Below are 18,124 nucleotides of genomic sequence, written 5' to 3'. Positions count from 1 at the left end.
TGCCTTGCCGGCTTTCATCTTCCGCAAAGCTTTCACTACCTCTTCTCTGTTTACCAAATCATTTTCCCTAACCCTCTCACTTTGCACACCACCTCGACCAAAACACCCTATATCTGCCACTCTATCACCAAACACATTCAACAAACCTTCAAAATACTCACTCCATCTCCTTCTCACATCACCACTACTTGTTATCACCTCCCCATTTGCGCCCTTTACTGAAGTTCCAATTTGTTCCCTTGTCTTACGTACTTTATTTACCTCCTTGCAGAACATCTTTTTATTCTCCCTAAAATTTGATGATACTCTCTCACCCCAACTCTCATTTGCCCTCTTTTTCACCTCTTGCACCTTTCTCTTGACCTCCTGTCTCTTTCTTTTATACATCTCCCACTCAATTGCATTTTTTCCCTGCAAAAATTGTCCAAATGCCTCTCTCTTCTCTTTCACTAATAATCTTACTTCTTCATCCCACCACTCACTACCCTTTCTAATCAACCCACCTCCCACACTTCTCACGCCACAAGCATCTTTTGTGCAATCCATCACCGATTCCCTAAATACATCCCATTCCTCCCCCACTCCCCTTACTTCCATTGTTCTCACCTTTTTCCATTCTGTACTCAGTCTCTCCTGGTACTTCCTCACACAAGTCTCCTTCCCAAGCTCACTTACTCTCACCACCCTCTTCACCCCAATATTCACTCTTCTTTTCTGAAAACCTCTACAAATCTTCACCTTAGCCTCCACAAGATAATGATCAGACATCCCTCCAGTTGCACCTCTCAGCACATTAACATCCAAAAGTCTCTCTTTCGCACGCCTATCAATTAACACATAATCCAATAACGCTCTCTGGCCAGCTCTCCTACTCTCCTACATACATATACTTATATATATCTCGCTTTTTAAACCAGGTATTCCCAATCACCAGTCCTTTTTCAGCACATAAATCTACAAGCTCTTCACCATTTCCATTTACTGCACTGAACACCCCATGTATATCAATTATTCCCTCAACTGCCACATTACTCACCTTTACATTCAAATCACCCATCACTATAACCCGGTCTTGTGCATCAAAACCTCTAACACACTCATTCAGCTGCTCCTAAAATACTTGCTTCTCATGATCTTTCTTCTCATGCCCAGGTGCATATGCACCAATAATCACCCATCTCTCTCCATCAACTTTCAGTTTTACCCATATCAATCTAGAATTTACTTTCTTACACTCTATCACATACTCCCACCACTCCTGTTTCAGGAGTAGTGCTACTCCTTCTCTTGCTCTTGTCCTCTCACTAACCCCTGACTTTACTCCCAAGACATTTCCAAACCACTCTTCCCCTTTACCCTTGAGCTTCGTTTCACTCAGAGCCAAAACATTCAGGTTCCTTTCCTTAAAAATACTACCTATCTCTCCTTTTTTCTCATCTTGGTTACATCCACACACATTTAGACACCCCAATCTGAGCCTTTGAGGAGGATGAGCACTCCCCACGTGACTCCTTCTTCTGTTTCCCCTTTTAGAAAGTTAAAATACAAGGAGGGGAGGGTTTTTGGCCCCACGCTCCCGTCCCCTTTAGTCGCCTTCTACGACACATGAGGAATGTGTGAGAAGTATTCTTTCTCCCCATCCCCAGGGATATATATATATTCATATATATCATACTTTGTCACTGTCTCCCACGTTAGCAAGGTAGTGCAAGGAAACAGACAAAAAAATGGCCCACACAAGCACGTATACATACCTACACATCTCAACGTATACATACATATACACACACAGACATATACATATATATACGTGAACATAATTCATACTGTCTGCCCTTATTCATTCCCGTCGCCACCCCAACACACATGAAATGACAAACCCCTCCCCTCCCATGTGAGCGAGGTAGTTCTTGGAAAAGACAACAAAGGCCACATTTGTTGACACAGTCTCTAGCTGTCATGTATAATGAACCGATACCACACCTCCCTTTCCACATCCAGGCGCCACAAAACTTTTCATGGTTTACCCAAGACGCTTCACATGCCCTGGTTCAATCCATTGACAGCACATCGACCCCAGTATACCACATCATTCCAATTCACTCTATTCCTTGCACGCCTTTCACCCTCCTGCATGTTTAGGACCCGATCACTCAAAATCTTTTTCACTCCATCTTTCCACCTCCAATTTGGTCTCCCTCTTCTCCTTGTTCCCTCCACCTCTGACACATATATCCTCTTTGTCAATCTTTCCTCACTCATTCTCTCCATGTGCCCAAACCATTTCAAAACACCCTCTTCTGCTCTCTCAACCACACTCTTTTTATTACCACACATCTCTCTTACCCTTTCATTACTTATTCGATCAAACCACCTCACACCACATAATGTCCTCAAGCATCTCATTTCCAGCACATCCACCCTCCTCCGCACAACTCTATCAAGAGCAGACGCCTCGCAACCATATAACATTGTTGGAACCACTATTCCTTCAAACATACCTATTTTTGCTCTCGGAGATAATGTTCTCGACTTCCACACATTTTTCAACCCCCTCAGAACTTTTGCCCCTCCCCCACCCTATGATTCACTTCCACTTCCATGGTTCCATCCGCTGCCAAATCCACTCCCAGATATCTAAAACACTTCACTTCCTAGTTTTTCTCCATTGAAACCTACCTCCCAATTGACTTGTCCCAACCCTACTGTACCTAATAACCTTGCTCTTATTCACATTTACTCTCAGCTTTCTTCTTTAACACACCATACCAAACTCAGTCACCAGCTTCTCACCTGAATCAGCCATCAGCGCTGTATCATCAGTAAACAACAACTGACTCACTTCCCAAGCTCTCTCATCCACAACAGACTACATACATATTCGCCATTTCCTGCATCAGTGAAGAAGCATTAAGAACAGAGGACTGAGCTTCAGAGGGAATATCCTCATTTGGCCCCCTTCTCTGTTCCTTCTTTTGGAAAATCAAAAACAGGAGGGGAGGATTTCCTGCACCCCACTACCTTTTAGTCGCCTTGTATAACATGCAGGGAACACATGGGAAGTATTCTTTCTCCCCTATCCCCAGGGATACGGGAGAGGAATGTGTGTTAGGGAGAGAACATTATCTCAGGGAGCAAAAATGAATGTGTTTGAAGAAGTAGCAGTTCCAACAATGTTATATGGTTGCGAGGCATGGGCTATAGATAGGCTTGTACGGAGGAGGATGGATGTGTTGGAAAGGAATTATTTAAGGACAATACGTGCTGTGAGGTGGTTTGATCGAGTAAGTGATGCAAGGGTAAGAGAGAGACATGTTGAAATAAGAAGGGCATGACTGAGACAGCAGAAGAGGGTGTGCTGAAATGGTCTGGACATATGGAGAGAATGAGAGAGGAAAGATTGACAGAGAGGGCATATGTGTCAGAGGTGGAGGGAACAAGGAGAAGTGGGAGACCAAGTTGGAGGTAGTAGAATGGAGAAAAAAAGATTTTGAGCGACTGGGGCCTGAATATGCAGGCGGGTTAAAGGCATGCGCTGAAGAGTGAATTGGGATGATGTGGTATGTTGGGGTTGACGTACCATCAAGGGACTGAACCAGGGCATGTGAAACATTTGGGGTAAACCATGATAAGGTCTGTGGGGAGCTGTGGTTTCTGTGCATTACACATGACAGTGAGGGAATGGATGTGAGTGGATGTGGTCTTTCTTTGTGTGTTTCCTGACTTGGTCACTGTTTCCGCATTAGCGAAGTAGCGTCAAGAACAAACGAAGAAAAGCTGCACCCACTCAATTCCATTCTCTAGCTGCCATGTGTAATGCACAAAAGCCAGAATAAGGTAGGGAAGTTTCTGAATCAAAAGGAAGTGAGAGGAAGATGGAAAAAATATTTTGAAGTACTCATGAATGTGAGAGAAGGGGAGACAGCAGTCAATATATGCATGGGTACGGAGAGTGGAAGGAAGATGATATAACTGCCAGGGACTAAAGCAAAAAAGGAGGTAAGAGGGGCAATAAACAGGCTGAAAGTAGGAAAGGCACCTGGTGTGGATGGGATTACAGCTAAAATGCAGACGTATGGAGGAGAAAGTGTGATAGAGTGGATGCATCTGATATGAAATTTAGCACTGAAACAGAAGGTTGTGCCTGAGGACTCGGCAAAAGCTATTATTGTTCCTTTATTTGAAGGAAAAGGTGCTAATGATGTATGTAGCAATCATAGGGGAATAAGCCTTTTAAGTATACCAGGAAAAGTATATGCAGAAATGTTACCTGATAAAGTGATGGAAGTGATTAAATGCAGAATAAGTGAGGAGAAGGGGGTTTCAGGAAAGTTGGGTGGTGAGATATGGTGGCTAATGGCAAGCCTGTTTGCAGATTGTACGATGTTGTTTGCTGAGAGTGAAGAGAAGTTGCAGAAGGATGTAAGTGTGTTCTAATAGTGATGTGCATAAGCATAAGAAATTGAAGGTAAATGCAAGTAAAAAGTAATGTAATGGTATCTGAAAGGAAACAGAGTGAAAGTAAAGATTTTGTGAAATCATACAGGGTGAAAGAAGAAAGTGTACTAAATTGTGCTTTGGATATGGGGGAGAAAGACTGGTAGAAGTGAGAGAAGTTAAGTATCTAGGCACTATCTTGGGTAAGTTTGGTGATATAGAAGGAGAGATAAGGGAGAGAGCAGCACAGGGTAGAAGAGTCATTGGGTCCCTTAATAGAATAATGAAGGGTAGAGGCGTAAGTATGGAAGTGAAGAGAGGATTAAGGTCAAGAAAAATTCTCCCAAACCTGACCTATGCAGCCAAAACATGGACAAGGCATAAGTCACAGAGGTAAAGAATCAAGGATGGGGAAACGAGCTATTTGAGAAGAGTATGTATGTATGATTACAAGGAATGAAGAAAGAAATGAATGGGTGTATGAGAAATGTGGGATGGCAGGGGATGCAAAGGGAATGAATCATGGAGTGGTAGAATGGTTGAAACGCATTACTTTGAGGCAGTCTGGGCATGTGGAAAGAATGCAAGAGTGGGAGTTTAAATGGAGAATGTATGATAGTACAATTAAAGGGGTTGGTGTGAAAGGAAGGTACCCTGTGACATGAGCAAATAGGGTGGAGGAATACTGGAGGGAGAATAATGGTGGAAGAATGCATGGAATGGCATATGGGAGGGAGGCATGTAAGGACAGGGATAAGTATAGACTCTTGCCATGGCCACCCCTTGATGGAAGTTAACTGGAGGGAATGGGCATCAGAGAAATATATAGATAGGAATATATCATTATTATACTATACTTAATTGCTGTTTCCCGCATCAGTGAGGTAGCACAAGGAAAACAGACGAGGAATGGCCCAATCACCCACATACACATATATATACTTAAATGCCCATACATGCACATATACATACATATACATTTCAATGTAGACATACATATACATACACAGACATATACATAAATACACATGTATATATTCATACTTGCTGCATTCATCCATTCCCGTTGCCATCCCGCCACACATGAAATATCATCACCCAACCTCCAGCAAGGTAGCGCTGGGAAAAGAAAAAAAAAAAAAGGCCACATTTGTTCACACTCAGTCTCTAGCTGTCATGTATAATGCACCAAAATCACAGCTCCCTTTCCACATCCAGGCCCCATATACCTTTCCATGCTTTACCCCACCTGCTTCACATACCCTGGTTCAATCAACTGACAGCATGTCGACCCCAGTATACCACATCATTCAAGTTCACTCTATTCCTCACACACCTTTCACCCTCCTGTATGTTCATGCCCCGACTGCTCAGAATCTTTTTCACTCCATCCTTCCACCTCCAATTTGGTCTCCCACTTCTTGTTCCCTCCACCTCTGACACATATAACCTCTTTGTCAATCTTTCCTCACTCATTCTCTCCATGTGACCAGCCTATTTCAACACACCCTCTTCTGCTCTCTCAACCACACTCTTTGTTACCACACATCTCTCTTACCCTTTTATCGCTTACTTGATCAAACCACCTCACACCACATACAGTCCTCAAACACCTCATTTCCAACATATCCACCCTTATCAGCACAACCCTATCTATAGCGCATGCCTCGCAACCATATAACATTGTTGGAACTATCATTCTTTCAAACATACCCACTTCTGCTCTCCAAGATAACATTCATGCCTTCCACACATTCTTCAACATTCCCAGAACCTTCACCCCCTCCCCCACCCTGTGATACACTTCCTCTTCCATCTACTGCTAAGCCCAATCCCAGATATCCAAAACACTTCACTTCCTCCAGTTTTTCTCCATTCAAACTTACCTTCCAGTTAACATGTCCCTCAACCCTAATGAGCCTAAGAACATCTACTCTCAACTTTCTTCTTTCACACACTTTACCAAACTCATTCACCAACTTCTGCAGTTTCTCACCTGAATCAGCCACCAGATCTGTATCATCAGCGAACAACAACCAACTCACTTGCCAAGCCTTCTCATCCGCAACAGACGGCATACTTACCCTTCTCTCCAAAACTCTTACATTCACCTCCCTAACAACCCCATCCATAAACAAATTAAACAACCATGGAGACATCACACATCCCTGCCGTACACCGACATTCAATGGGAACCAATCACTTTCCTCTCTTCCTACTCATACACATGCCTTACATCCTTGGTAAAAACTTTTCACTGCTTCCAGCAACTTACCTCCCACACCATATACTCTTAAAACCTTCGGCAAAGCATCTCTATCAACCCTATCTTATGCCTTCTCCAGATCCGTAAATGCTACACACAAATCCATTTGTTTTTCTAAGTATTTCTCACATACATTCTTCAAAGCAAACACCTGATCCACACATCCTTGACCACTTTTGAAACCACACTGCTCTTCCCCAATCTGATGCACTGTATATGCCTTTACCCTCTCAATCAATACCCTCTCATATAATTTGCAAGAGTTTTGGAAAGAGGGGCAAGTATGAAGTCTGCTGGGGATGAGAGAGCTTGGGAAGTGAGTCAGTTGTTGTTCGCTGATGATACAGTGCTGGTGGCTGATTCATGTGAGAAACTGCAGAAGCTGGTGACTGAGTTTGGTAAAGTGTGTGGAAGAAGAAAGTTAAGAGTAAATGTGAATAAGAGCAAGGTTATTAGGTACAGTAGGGTTGAGGGTCAAGTCAATTGGGAGGTGAGTTTGAATGGAGAAAAACTGGAGGAAGTGAAGTGTTTTAGATATCTGGGAGTGGATCTGGCAGCGGATGGAACCATGGAAGCGGAAGTGGATCATAGGGTGGGGGAGGGGGCGAAAATTCTGGGGGCCTTGAAGAATGTGTGGAAGTCGAGAACATTATCTCGGAAAGCAAAAATGGGTATGTTTGAAGGAATAGTGGTTCCAACAATGTTGTATGGTTGCGAGGCGTGGGCTATGGATAGAGTTGTGCGCAGGAGGATGGATGTGCTGGAAATGAGATGTTTGAGGACAATGTGTGGTGTGAGGTGGTTTGATCGAGTGAGTAACGTAAGGGTAAGAGAGATGTGTGGAAATAAAAAGAGCGTGGTTGAGAGAGCAGAAGAGGGTGTTTTGAAGTGGTTTGGGCACATGGAGAGAATGAGTGAGGAAAGATTGACCAAGAGGATATATGTGTCGGAGGTGGAGGGAACGAGGAGAAGAGGGAGACCAAATTGGAGGTGGAAAGATGGAGTGAAAAAGATTTTGTGTGATCGGGGCCTGAACATGCAGGAGGGTGAAAGGAGGGCAAGGAATAGAGTGAATTGGAGCGATGTGGTATACCGGGGTTGACGTGCTGTCAGTGGATTGAATCAAGGCATGTGAAGCGTCTGGGGTAAACCATGGAAAGCTGTGTAGGTATGTATATTTGCGTGTGTGGACGTATGTATATACATGTGTATGGGGGGGGGGGTTGGGCCATTTCTTTCGTCTGTTTCCTTGCGCTACCTCGCAAACGCGGGAGACAGCGACAAAGTATAATAAAAAAAAAAATAATATAATTTGCAAGGAATACTCAACAAACTTATGCCTCTGTAATTTGAACACTCACTCTTATTCCTTTGGCTTTGTATAATGGCACTATGCATGCATTCCACCAATCCTCTGGCACTTCACCATGACCTGTACATACAGTGAATATCCTTACCAGCCAATCAAAAACACAGTCACCCCCTTTCTAATAAATTCCACTGCAATACCATCCAAACCTGCCGCCTTGCCAGCTTTCATCTTCCACAAAGCTTTCACTGCCTCTTCTCTCTTTACCAAACCATTCTCCCTGACCCTCTCACTTCGCACATCACCTAGACCAAAACACCCTATAAATGCCACTCTATCATCAAACACATGCAATAAACCTTCAAAATACTCACTCCATCTCCTTCTCACTTCATTGCTACTTCTCATTACCTCCCCGTTTGTCCCCTTCACCAATGATCTCATTTGTTCTCTTATCTCATGCACATTATTTACCTCCTTCCAAAACATCTTATTCTCCCTAAAATTTAATGATACTCTCTCACCCCAACTCTCATTTGCCCTCTTTTTCACCTCTTGCACTTTCTCTTGACCTTCTGCCACTTTCTTTTATACATCTCCCAGTTATCTGCACTGCTTCCCAACAAAAATCATCAAAATGCCTCTCTCTTTCAATAAGTCTTACTTCTTCATCCCACCACTCACTACCCTTTCTAATCTGCCCACCTCTCATAGAAGTTAGTGAATACAAATTCAACACTCATACAGGGATGTCTCAATATGCAACATCTAAAACACTTACAGTGGTGAAACTGAGCACAATAAGCATCCAGAACTTTAAAAGTTCATTAGAGATCTAGCTTTGGGTCTATACATGCATTTCATAATTTGAAATGTATGCTTTTCCTAAATATCATATGGCTAAACCATATGTCAAATTTAGCAAGGATCCCTCTCCTGGCTACCATAAGCCAGCATCCATTACAAACAGTTATGCAATAAGTAGCAATCATCTTTAAAATCTTGCTGTAATGGAATTATTCATACAAGATTCAACATTTTGAGTATACAATAACATAGTGCAATCATCTGTTAACAAATTAATGTACAAAAGGAAAAAAGGTAGCACCCAAAATAACATTACAAACCTACAAATATAAACATTTACAAGCTAGCTGTATTAAGCAAACTAAAAAGACTCAATGTAATGGTGATGTTGATGTAAGCTCTACTATTTTATGTACAAGGCATAGTATTACAGAGAAATAGTTCATGTACATGATCATGTAAAAAAGAAAACTTAGATCAAAAACAATAACACAAATTCAAAACTACCATAAACATACATGCGTGGCTGATGGCTGGCTACTTGCCTCTTCCACCTCGAGGGTACCAGCAAGGACCATCCCCTTGTAAGTGAAACTGTTAATCAAAACTATCCCTCATAGAGTTTTAATAATTAAGAATACTCCTTTCACAAAATAAAAAACTTCAGCAGCATAGTGATTTGTTGAAATGAGTGAAAAAGCAAATAAAATTTTCAGAGATCATGGTTCAATGTGCCATCGACAATTAAAACAAGCCTTAAAGAAAACTGTTTCATGCACCATATGTGAACAATCCAAATTAATGTATAATGCCCCAAATACAGTAAAAACAAATATTCTTAAGTCCTTTCAACTATCATCCCATTTGGTCTGTGCTTTCAAAATCTATTATTTTCAATTTCATCTTTAAGAATTAATGGGAGAGTATTAGAAAATAATAATTTGTATAATGGTAAAACAAAGCAATAATTTCAGGCAATTAAGTAACTACTCAATAAAAACAAATCTTTGATCACCTTGGATAATCAGTTTGCACAAATCAGCAAACAATCAAACTACCTTTCTCTGCCATCGTTACTAATGCACATTACATTGAACATCCAGTATCAGTAGCCTCCTTTTCAGCATTAACCACTAACTCCTCAGACATGGACTACTATTACTGGAGTCACTCTTGTCACGTAAGAATTAGCCTAACATTAGTAGTAATCAAGTTTTCATCCCCTCAATGTATCTTGAAACAGGTGTGCTTGACCTTATATTACCACCTAGTGATAAAAAAAATTTCAAGTTCTTTCCTTAATCACTTTCGCCTATTTTCACACACCACGGGTCTGAATCACGCAAAATGTCATACAACCAACTTTTTATACAATAATCTGTTTATCAATACAAGACTGTTCTTTTAAATATTGCACAGCTAGTTTTTTCGTTTTGTCTTAGGCTCTGACAGTGGCACAAGTAATACTAAAACTTTATCCAAAAAAAGCTGCCTTAAACTGATGAAGGTGTCTATCCATACTCTGGTTATTCTTTTCCAAGAATGTCTCTCCATAGAGGAGAAAAAGTGTTTTTGCTATATTTCCTTTCACATCATTCTTACATTTCTTTCCAGCGGCCTCAGGCTGGTTCAGTGACAATCTGCATAATGACTTGACTGTTATGAGTCAGATTAAAAGCAACTTAAGAAAAGGCATTTTGCATAGAGGGTGTAATGAAGATGAGCATACGGTGATGACAAGAGTACAGTAAAGATAAGCATACTGTAAATATGAGCATGTAGTGAAGAAGGCACTTAAACTGACCTAGTTAGGTATAGTAAAAATATGCATGGTGATGTCTCCCTCTGTGGTGAACATGATGTTGAACGTCATGTGAATGATGACAACAAAATACATTTTCTCATGAATATTGGCAATTCTATTTAAATTGTGCTTTCAAATCAAGATATCAATAGCTGATATAATCATGGGCATATCTTAAGAGGAAATGGGTAGCTGCAATTACATAAAAATAAAAACACCTTTATATCAATGAGTACATCTGTACATGTCAGCAAATACTAAAGTAATTGCACTTCATTAGGTTTTACATCACTGAAACAAATAGTAATATGATTCAACAAAACTACAGGAGGATAATTACTGAACAAGCTAAGAACATTCAAATTGGTAATACTAAAGTACAAGGTATAATTCTACCCATATTCACAACATATCAAGGACAAAGCTCTAATGAACAGAGCTCAAGAGAGCAATTATTTTCAACTATTCATGCATAATGAATGTTTTGACCCTTGGAGTATTTTTATCAACTTCATGATAAAATACTGGCAGGTACTGTGGCGAGAATACACCCTGTGAAAGAATTAAACTGATATACTGACCAACTAAAAGTTTTTCTCTTTTGGGTGAGTTAATTTCAAATATAGCAGGAAACCACAGCTAGTCCTCCTACACCAAAGTCAGCTCAAAGTTTATCTCCCACTCCCCTAAAGAACTATCTCCATGCAACTTGCCCACAACACATTATCACACTTGTTCAAACTCTTTGTTCTAAATATTCTAGTTCCTCACTGCATATGTATTCTACTTCCATTCTCCTGTTGTTTTTCCTTCCCTTCTTTTCATTTACATGCATTCCCCTAACAGTCTCTCAACAAAACCTTAATAATACTACACATAATACCAAACTTTTGTCAAACATCTTCTTTCCTTGTTCAACTAGTCACCCACCCCATTCCTAGAAAGTTATTTACCATCACCCATACTTTGCTGGACATTGAATCATTCAACATCTATATCTTCCAAACACAATACTAGGTTACACTGCTCCTTCCTACTTGCATGTTAATATCTATTCTTTTGAATACACTAATCAGATTTCCTGCAATTCATTTGTTCTTTATTTCACACAGAACTTTCCACTGCCTTTGAAAGGTAACATCAGAAACAGATGAATAACAGCCCAGTTTACTTGTTTACCTACATCTACTCTTTAGTAGTGCAACAATAGAGACAGAAAAACGGGATGAATAAAGAACAAAGAGCCATTGAAAAATATGGAGAGAAAGATAAACAAACCATGGATAATATCATATAAGAATGTACTAAAGAATGACCATCCCTAATCAGAAAATCCGGAATCTGAAATGTTCCAAAATAAAAGAAAAATTGAGTGGCGACATAACATTACAAGTTACCCTAAACACATTATCATTTCACTGTATTAATGGTATTTCACATTCTTTTACTGTTATGCACTTATGTGTGAATAAGTGTAAGAAACTGATTGCTTATCAGTAGCATATAATATCAGTGTCAGGAATGAAGGTGATGCCAAACATGTCAAAAAGGGTACTTTTATCATGCAAAAAGGAAAATGTAAATGAGGCCTTCAACAGCAGTGCAAAAACCAACAAAACACTGTTTTGACAGAGAACAGTACAAGTGAAAAGGGGACTTTAACCATGCAAAAAGAAAAATATAAAGGGAAAGATAACAACAGAAAACAATGGTTACCGGTAGAAGACAATAGATGAAAAGAAGAAGGTAATGAAAGTAAAAGAAAAAGCATAAAATAAAAGAAATAAGTTAGAGGACTTGGAAAAAAAAAAAAAGAAATGCTAACAAGGAAAATATAGACTAGTACAGAAGAGAGCAGAGCATGGAACAGAATACAAGAATTCTACTTGAATGCATAAAAAGAACAAAGAAAAAAAATCAGACACTGGACATTTTAAGGAGAAAGACAAAATAAAAAGTAAATATGGAAACAAATTTTAAAAAGTATGGCAAAAGCAAATTCAGCAAGTATAATTGGATATTCAGCATAAAAAAGAAAGAAAACATGGAAAATAAAACATTCAATCACTATGATGACCATGCCCTTACAGATAAAGAAATCAGAGAAAGAGATATAACTAAATAACTGACCAAATTCATGAGAACTCAGCACCAGGACCTGATGGGATCCAAGCTATCTTCCAAAAAAAAGACTAAGACAACAAGAGCAATACCTGCAATGATTTTACTGAGACAAAGCAATGATCAATCCAGTGCAGCAAATAAACACAGAGTGGCACATATAATATCAATACACCAAGATGGATCTGAGCTCATACCAAAACTGTAGAGACCAGTCAACTTAATATTCCATACATCAAAGTATATGGGACAGTGATGAAAAAAAAACATTCTTGAACATACGATCAGTCTATCTCTCTATATGTCTGATACTCATTCCCTCCAGGAACTACAATCATGGATGGCCATAGCAAAAGAGTCTCCAATTATCCCTGTCCTTGCATGCCTTCCTTGCATGCACCATTCCACACATTCTTCCACCATCTCTCTCACTCCAGTACTCTTCTACCCTATTTACCCACATAACAGGTGGTCTTCCTCTTACACCAACACTCTCTTTGTAAACTCCCAGTCTTGCATTCTTTCCATATGCCCAAACCAACTTAAAGTATTACTTTTCCTCCAATCTATCCCTCACAATTCATTCACTGTGCATTCCCTGTCATGCCACATCTCTTGTACACCCATTTACTTCTTTCTGCATTCCATCTAGTCATGCCACATACTCCTCTCAAACAGCTCATTTCCACATCATGGATTCTAGATCTCTGTGACTCATTCCAAGTCCATGTTTTGGCTGTATAGGTCAGGGTTGGGAGGACTATCTGTCCCTTAATCCTCCCTTCACTTCCATACTTACACCCCTGCCCTTAATTATCCGAGTAAAGGACCCAATGACTCTTCATTCCTGTAATGCTCTCTTCCTTATCTCTCCTTCCACATCACCAAACTTACCCAAGCCAGCTCCTAAACACTTAAATTCTCTCACCTCTTTGTAGTCTTTCTCCCCCAATATCCAAAGCACAATTTAGTAAACTTCTTCTTTCACTCAATATGGTTTTAAATTTTTTACTTTCACTCTGCTTACTTTTAAACACCATTACTTTACTTTTACTTGTATTTACCTTCAATCATCTATGCTTATACACGTCAGAAAACATACAACCTTCTGCATCTCCTCTTCACTCTCAGTAAACACCACACAACCATCAGCAAACAGGCATGCCACTAGCCACCATATCTCATTGCCACACTCCATCTCTGCACCCTTTTTCCCCTAGTTTTGCTTTCATCTCTCTTATCACTCCATCCATATATACACTAAAAAGCCATGGTGACATAGCAAAGCCCTGCCTCACACCTACATATAAACCGAAACTTTCACTCAACTCTCCTTCCACTCTTCCACATACATTTGCTCCTCTATAGGAGGCTTTCACACCATTCAATAGGTGTTCCACTACACCATGTACCTTGCTTTCAGCAATCCATAAAAGCTGTATACAACTTCTTACCTTTCACTTAATACATTTTCATGGTCATCTTTACGACAAAAATGTGATCAACACATCCTTTACCTTTCCTAAAACCCCCTCTCTCTTCATTTATTCTGCATTCAATCACTTCCACCAATTTATTAATCATGATTCTTGTGCACACTCTTCCTGGTATAATGAATATATTCATTCCCCTATTATTGCAAAAACATCCTTAGCACCTATTCCTTTAATTAAGGAACAATAATAGCTTTCATCCAATCCTCAGGCACTACCTTCTGTTTCCATGCTAAATTACATATAAGATGCATCCACTCTATCATGCTTTCTCCTCCTTACTAAAGCATTTCAGCTGTAATCACTTCCACTCCAGATGCCTTTCCTACCTTCAGCCTCATTATTGCCCTTCTTACCTCCCTTTTTGATATTGGCTCTTGCACTTGTATCCTTTTTCTTCAATCCTCCATGCCTATGCATTCAACAACTGCTGCCTCCCCTTCTCCCACATTCATCAGTTCTTTCCATCTTTCTCCTTTTGATTCAGCAGCTTCCCTTCCTTACTTCTCACATTAACATTTCCATTCTTACATCCACCTCTTTCCTTTTTTTACCTCCTTCCAGTATATTCATATTATCCCAGAACTTTTCATTTAATTTTTTTCCAAAATCTTCACTCCTTTCTTTGCTTTTCTCTATCAGCCTCTTACCATTCTGCTTATATGTTTCATATCACACTCTATTCCCTTCTCCTTTGCTGAACTCCCACTGGTACATTCCTATCAAGCAATCTACCACATGCCTTTCACTTCTCTTCCACAGCATTTCTAATCTCTTCTGTCCACCATGCATTGCCCTTTTTATTCCTATTTCTCATGACCTTGTATCCAACTACTAATTCTATCTATTATACTTTGTCCCTGTCTCCCGCATTAGCAAGGTAGTGCAAGGAAACAGGCAAAACAATGACCCAACCCACCCACATACACATGTATATACATACATGTCCACACACAGCACATATACATCTCAACATAAACATATATATACACACACAGACATATACATATATACACATGTACATAATTCATACTGTCTGCCCTTATTCATTTCCATCGCCACCCAGCCACACATGAAATGACAAACCCCTTCCCCCGTATGTGCGTGAGGTAGCGCTAGGAAAAGACAACAAAGGCCACATTTGTTCACACTTAGTCTCTAGCTGTCATGTATTATGCACCAAAACCACAGCTCCCTTTCCACATCCAGGCCCCACAAAACTTTCCATGGTTTACCCCAGATGCTTCACATGCCCTGGTTCAATCCACTGACTGCATATGCAGGACCCGATCACTCAAAAGCTTTTTCACTCCATCTTTCCACCTCCAATTTGGTCTCCCACTTCTCCTCATTCCCTTCACCTCTGATAGAGATATCTGCTTGGTCAATCTTTCCTCACTCATTCTCTCCATGTGACCAAACCATTTCAAAACACCCTCTTCTGCTCTCTCAACCATACTCTTTCTATTACCACATCTCTCTTACCCTTTCATTACTTACTCGATCAAACCACCTCACACCACATATTGTCCTCAAACATCTCATTTCCAGCACATCCACCCTCCTCCGCACAACTCTATCTATAGCCCATGCCTTGCAACCATATAACATTGTTGGAACCACTATTCCTTCAAACATACCCATCTTTGCTTTCCAAGATAACGTTCTCGACTTCCACACATTTTTCAATGCTCCCAGAACTTTCACCCCCTCCCCACCCTATGATTCACTTCCGCTTCCATGATTTCAACCGCTACCAAATCCACTCCCAGATATCTAAAAGAATTCACTTCCTCCAGTTTTTCTCCATTCAAACTTACCTCCCAATTGACTTGTCCCTCAGCCCTACTGTACCTAATAGCCTTGCTCTTATTCACATTAACTCTCAGCTTTCTTCTTTCACACACTTTACCAAACTCAGTCACCAGCTTCTGCAGTTTCTCACCCGAATCAGCCACCAGTGCTGTATCATCAGTGGACAACAACTGACTCACTTCCCAAGCTCTCTCACCCACAACAGACTGCATACTTGCCCCTCTTTGCAAAACTCTTGCATTCACCTCCCTAACAACCTTTAATTCTAAAACCTTTAATAATATTTATCTAGACATTTTAAACACCTATTCACACAGGACTGCATTCCTACATTTACGGCACTTCCATCTAAACTTTCCGTTACCTTTTTTCCACGCTCCTCCTTGCATTTTTTCTGATTCATCTTCTTGCTTGCCAACACTTTTACCTCTCCATTCTTCCTTAAACTATTCCTCCACTTCTCCCTGATCGTCATACCCCCTTGAACTGCAAAATGGTCAGAGTCTCCAAAAAAATCCTCTCAAAATTCTAACAACTAGTATGGCCTTTCTCAATCTTTCATCTACTGCCACACAATCAAAGTGTTTTGCTCTTCTCTTCCATCATTCCTCATCCATATATATCTGTGAATCACCTTGTGCTGAAAAAAGGCGCTTGCAAGGAATAAACCCTTTTCATTACAAAGATCCACAAGATAATTTACATTCTCATTTAATCCAGGCACTCCCCATTTACCAACTATCTAACCAATTTCAAGACAACCCAATCTCAGCCTTCAAGGAGGATGAGCACTCCCCGCGTGACTCCTCCTTCTGTTTCCCCTTTTAGAAAGTTAAAATACAAGGAGGGGAGGGTTTTCAGCCCCCCACTCCTGTCCCCTTTAGTAGCCTTCTACAACACGTGAGGAATGCGCGGGAAGTATAATTTCTCCCTTATCCCCAAGGATATATATATATATATATATATATATATATATATATATATATATATATATATATATATATATATATATATATATATTTTTTTTTTTTTGCTTTGTCGCAGTCTCCCACGTTTGCGAGGCAGCGCAAGGAAACAGACGAAAGAAATGGCCCAACCCACCCCCATACACATGTATATACATACACGTCCACACATGCAAATATACATACATACCTACACAGCTTTCCATGGTTTACCCCAGGCACTTCACATGCCCTGATTCAATCCACTGACAGCACGTCAACCCCGGTATACCACATCGATCCAATTCACTCTATTCCTTGCCCTCCTTTCACCCTCCTGCATGTTCAGGCCCCAATCACACAAAATCTTTTTCAACTCCATCTTTCCACCTCCAATTTGGTCTCCCACTTCTCCTCATTCCCTCCATCTCCGACACATATATCCTCTTGGTCAATCTTTCCTCACTCATTCTCTCCATGTGCCCTGAGAACATTATCTCGGAAAGCAAAAATGGGTATGTTTGAAGGAATAGTGGTTCCAACAATCTTGTATGGTTGTCAGGCGTGGGCTATGGATAGAGTTGTGCGCAGGAGGATGGATGTGCTGGAAATGAGATGTTTGAGGACAATGTGTGGTGTGAGGTGGTTTGATCAAGTAAGTAACATAAGGGTAAGAGAGATGTGTGGAAATAAAAAGAGCGTGGTTGAGAGAGCAGAAGAGGGTGTTTTGAAATGGTTTGGGCACATGGAGAGAATGAGTGAGGAAAGATTGACCAAGAGGATATATGTGTCGGAGGTGGAGGGAACGAGGAGTAGGTATGTATATTTGCGTGTGTGGACGTATGTATATACATGTGTATGGGGGTGGGTTGGGCCATTTCTTTCGTCTGTTTCCTTGCGCTACCTCGCAAATGCGGGAGACAGCGGCAAAAAAAATATATATATATATATATATATATATATATATATATATATATATATATATATATATATATATATATATATATATATTATCCCTGGGGATAGGGGAGAAAGAATACTTCCCACGTATTCCCTGCGTGTCGTAGAAGGCGACTAAAAGGGGAGGGAGCGGGGGGCTGGAAATCCTCCCCTCTCAATTTTTTTTTA

General features: G+C 40.4%; 1 protein-coding gene and 1 long non-coding RNA gene across 5 annotated transcripts in view; both read right to left on the bottom strand.

Annotated features, from left to right (window-relative positions):
• The window catches only part of LOC139749888 (uncharacterized), a 57,590-nt gene extending 46,435 nt beyond the window's left edge, over positions 1-11,155 (bottom strand). Inside the window, exon 1 of the long non-coding RNA XR_011713055.1 lies at positions 9,338-11,155. This is a non-coding gene — a long non-coding RNA (uncharacterized lncRNA). The remainder of the gene's footprint in view (positions 1-9,337) is intronic.
• The window catches only part of LOC139749887 (E3 ubiquitin-protein ligase SH3RF3-like), a 406,578-nt gene that overhangs the window by 281,724 nt on the left and 106,730 nt on the right, over positions 1-18,124 (bottom strand). The gene's annotated exons all lie outside the window — the stretch shown is intronic.

The sequence above is a fragment of the Panulirus ornatus genome, chromosome 8 (genome assembly GCF_036320965.1).
Source record: "Panulirus ornatus isolate Po-2019 chromosome 8, ASM3632096v1, whole genome shotgun sequence".
In the NCBI taxonomy this organism is placed as follows: Eukaryota; Metazoa; Arthropoda; class Malacostraca; order Decapoda; family Palinuridae; genus Panulirus; species Panulirus ornatus.
The sequence above is the reverse complement of the archived record's forward strand: the minus strand, read 5'-3'. Positions and strand labels throughout refer to the sequence as shown.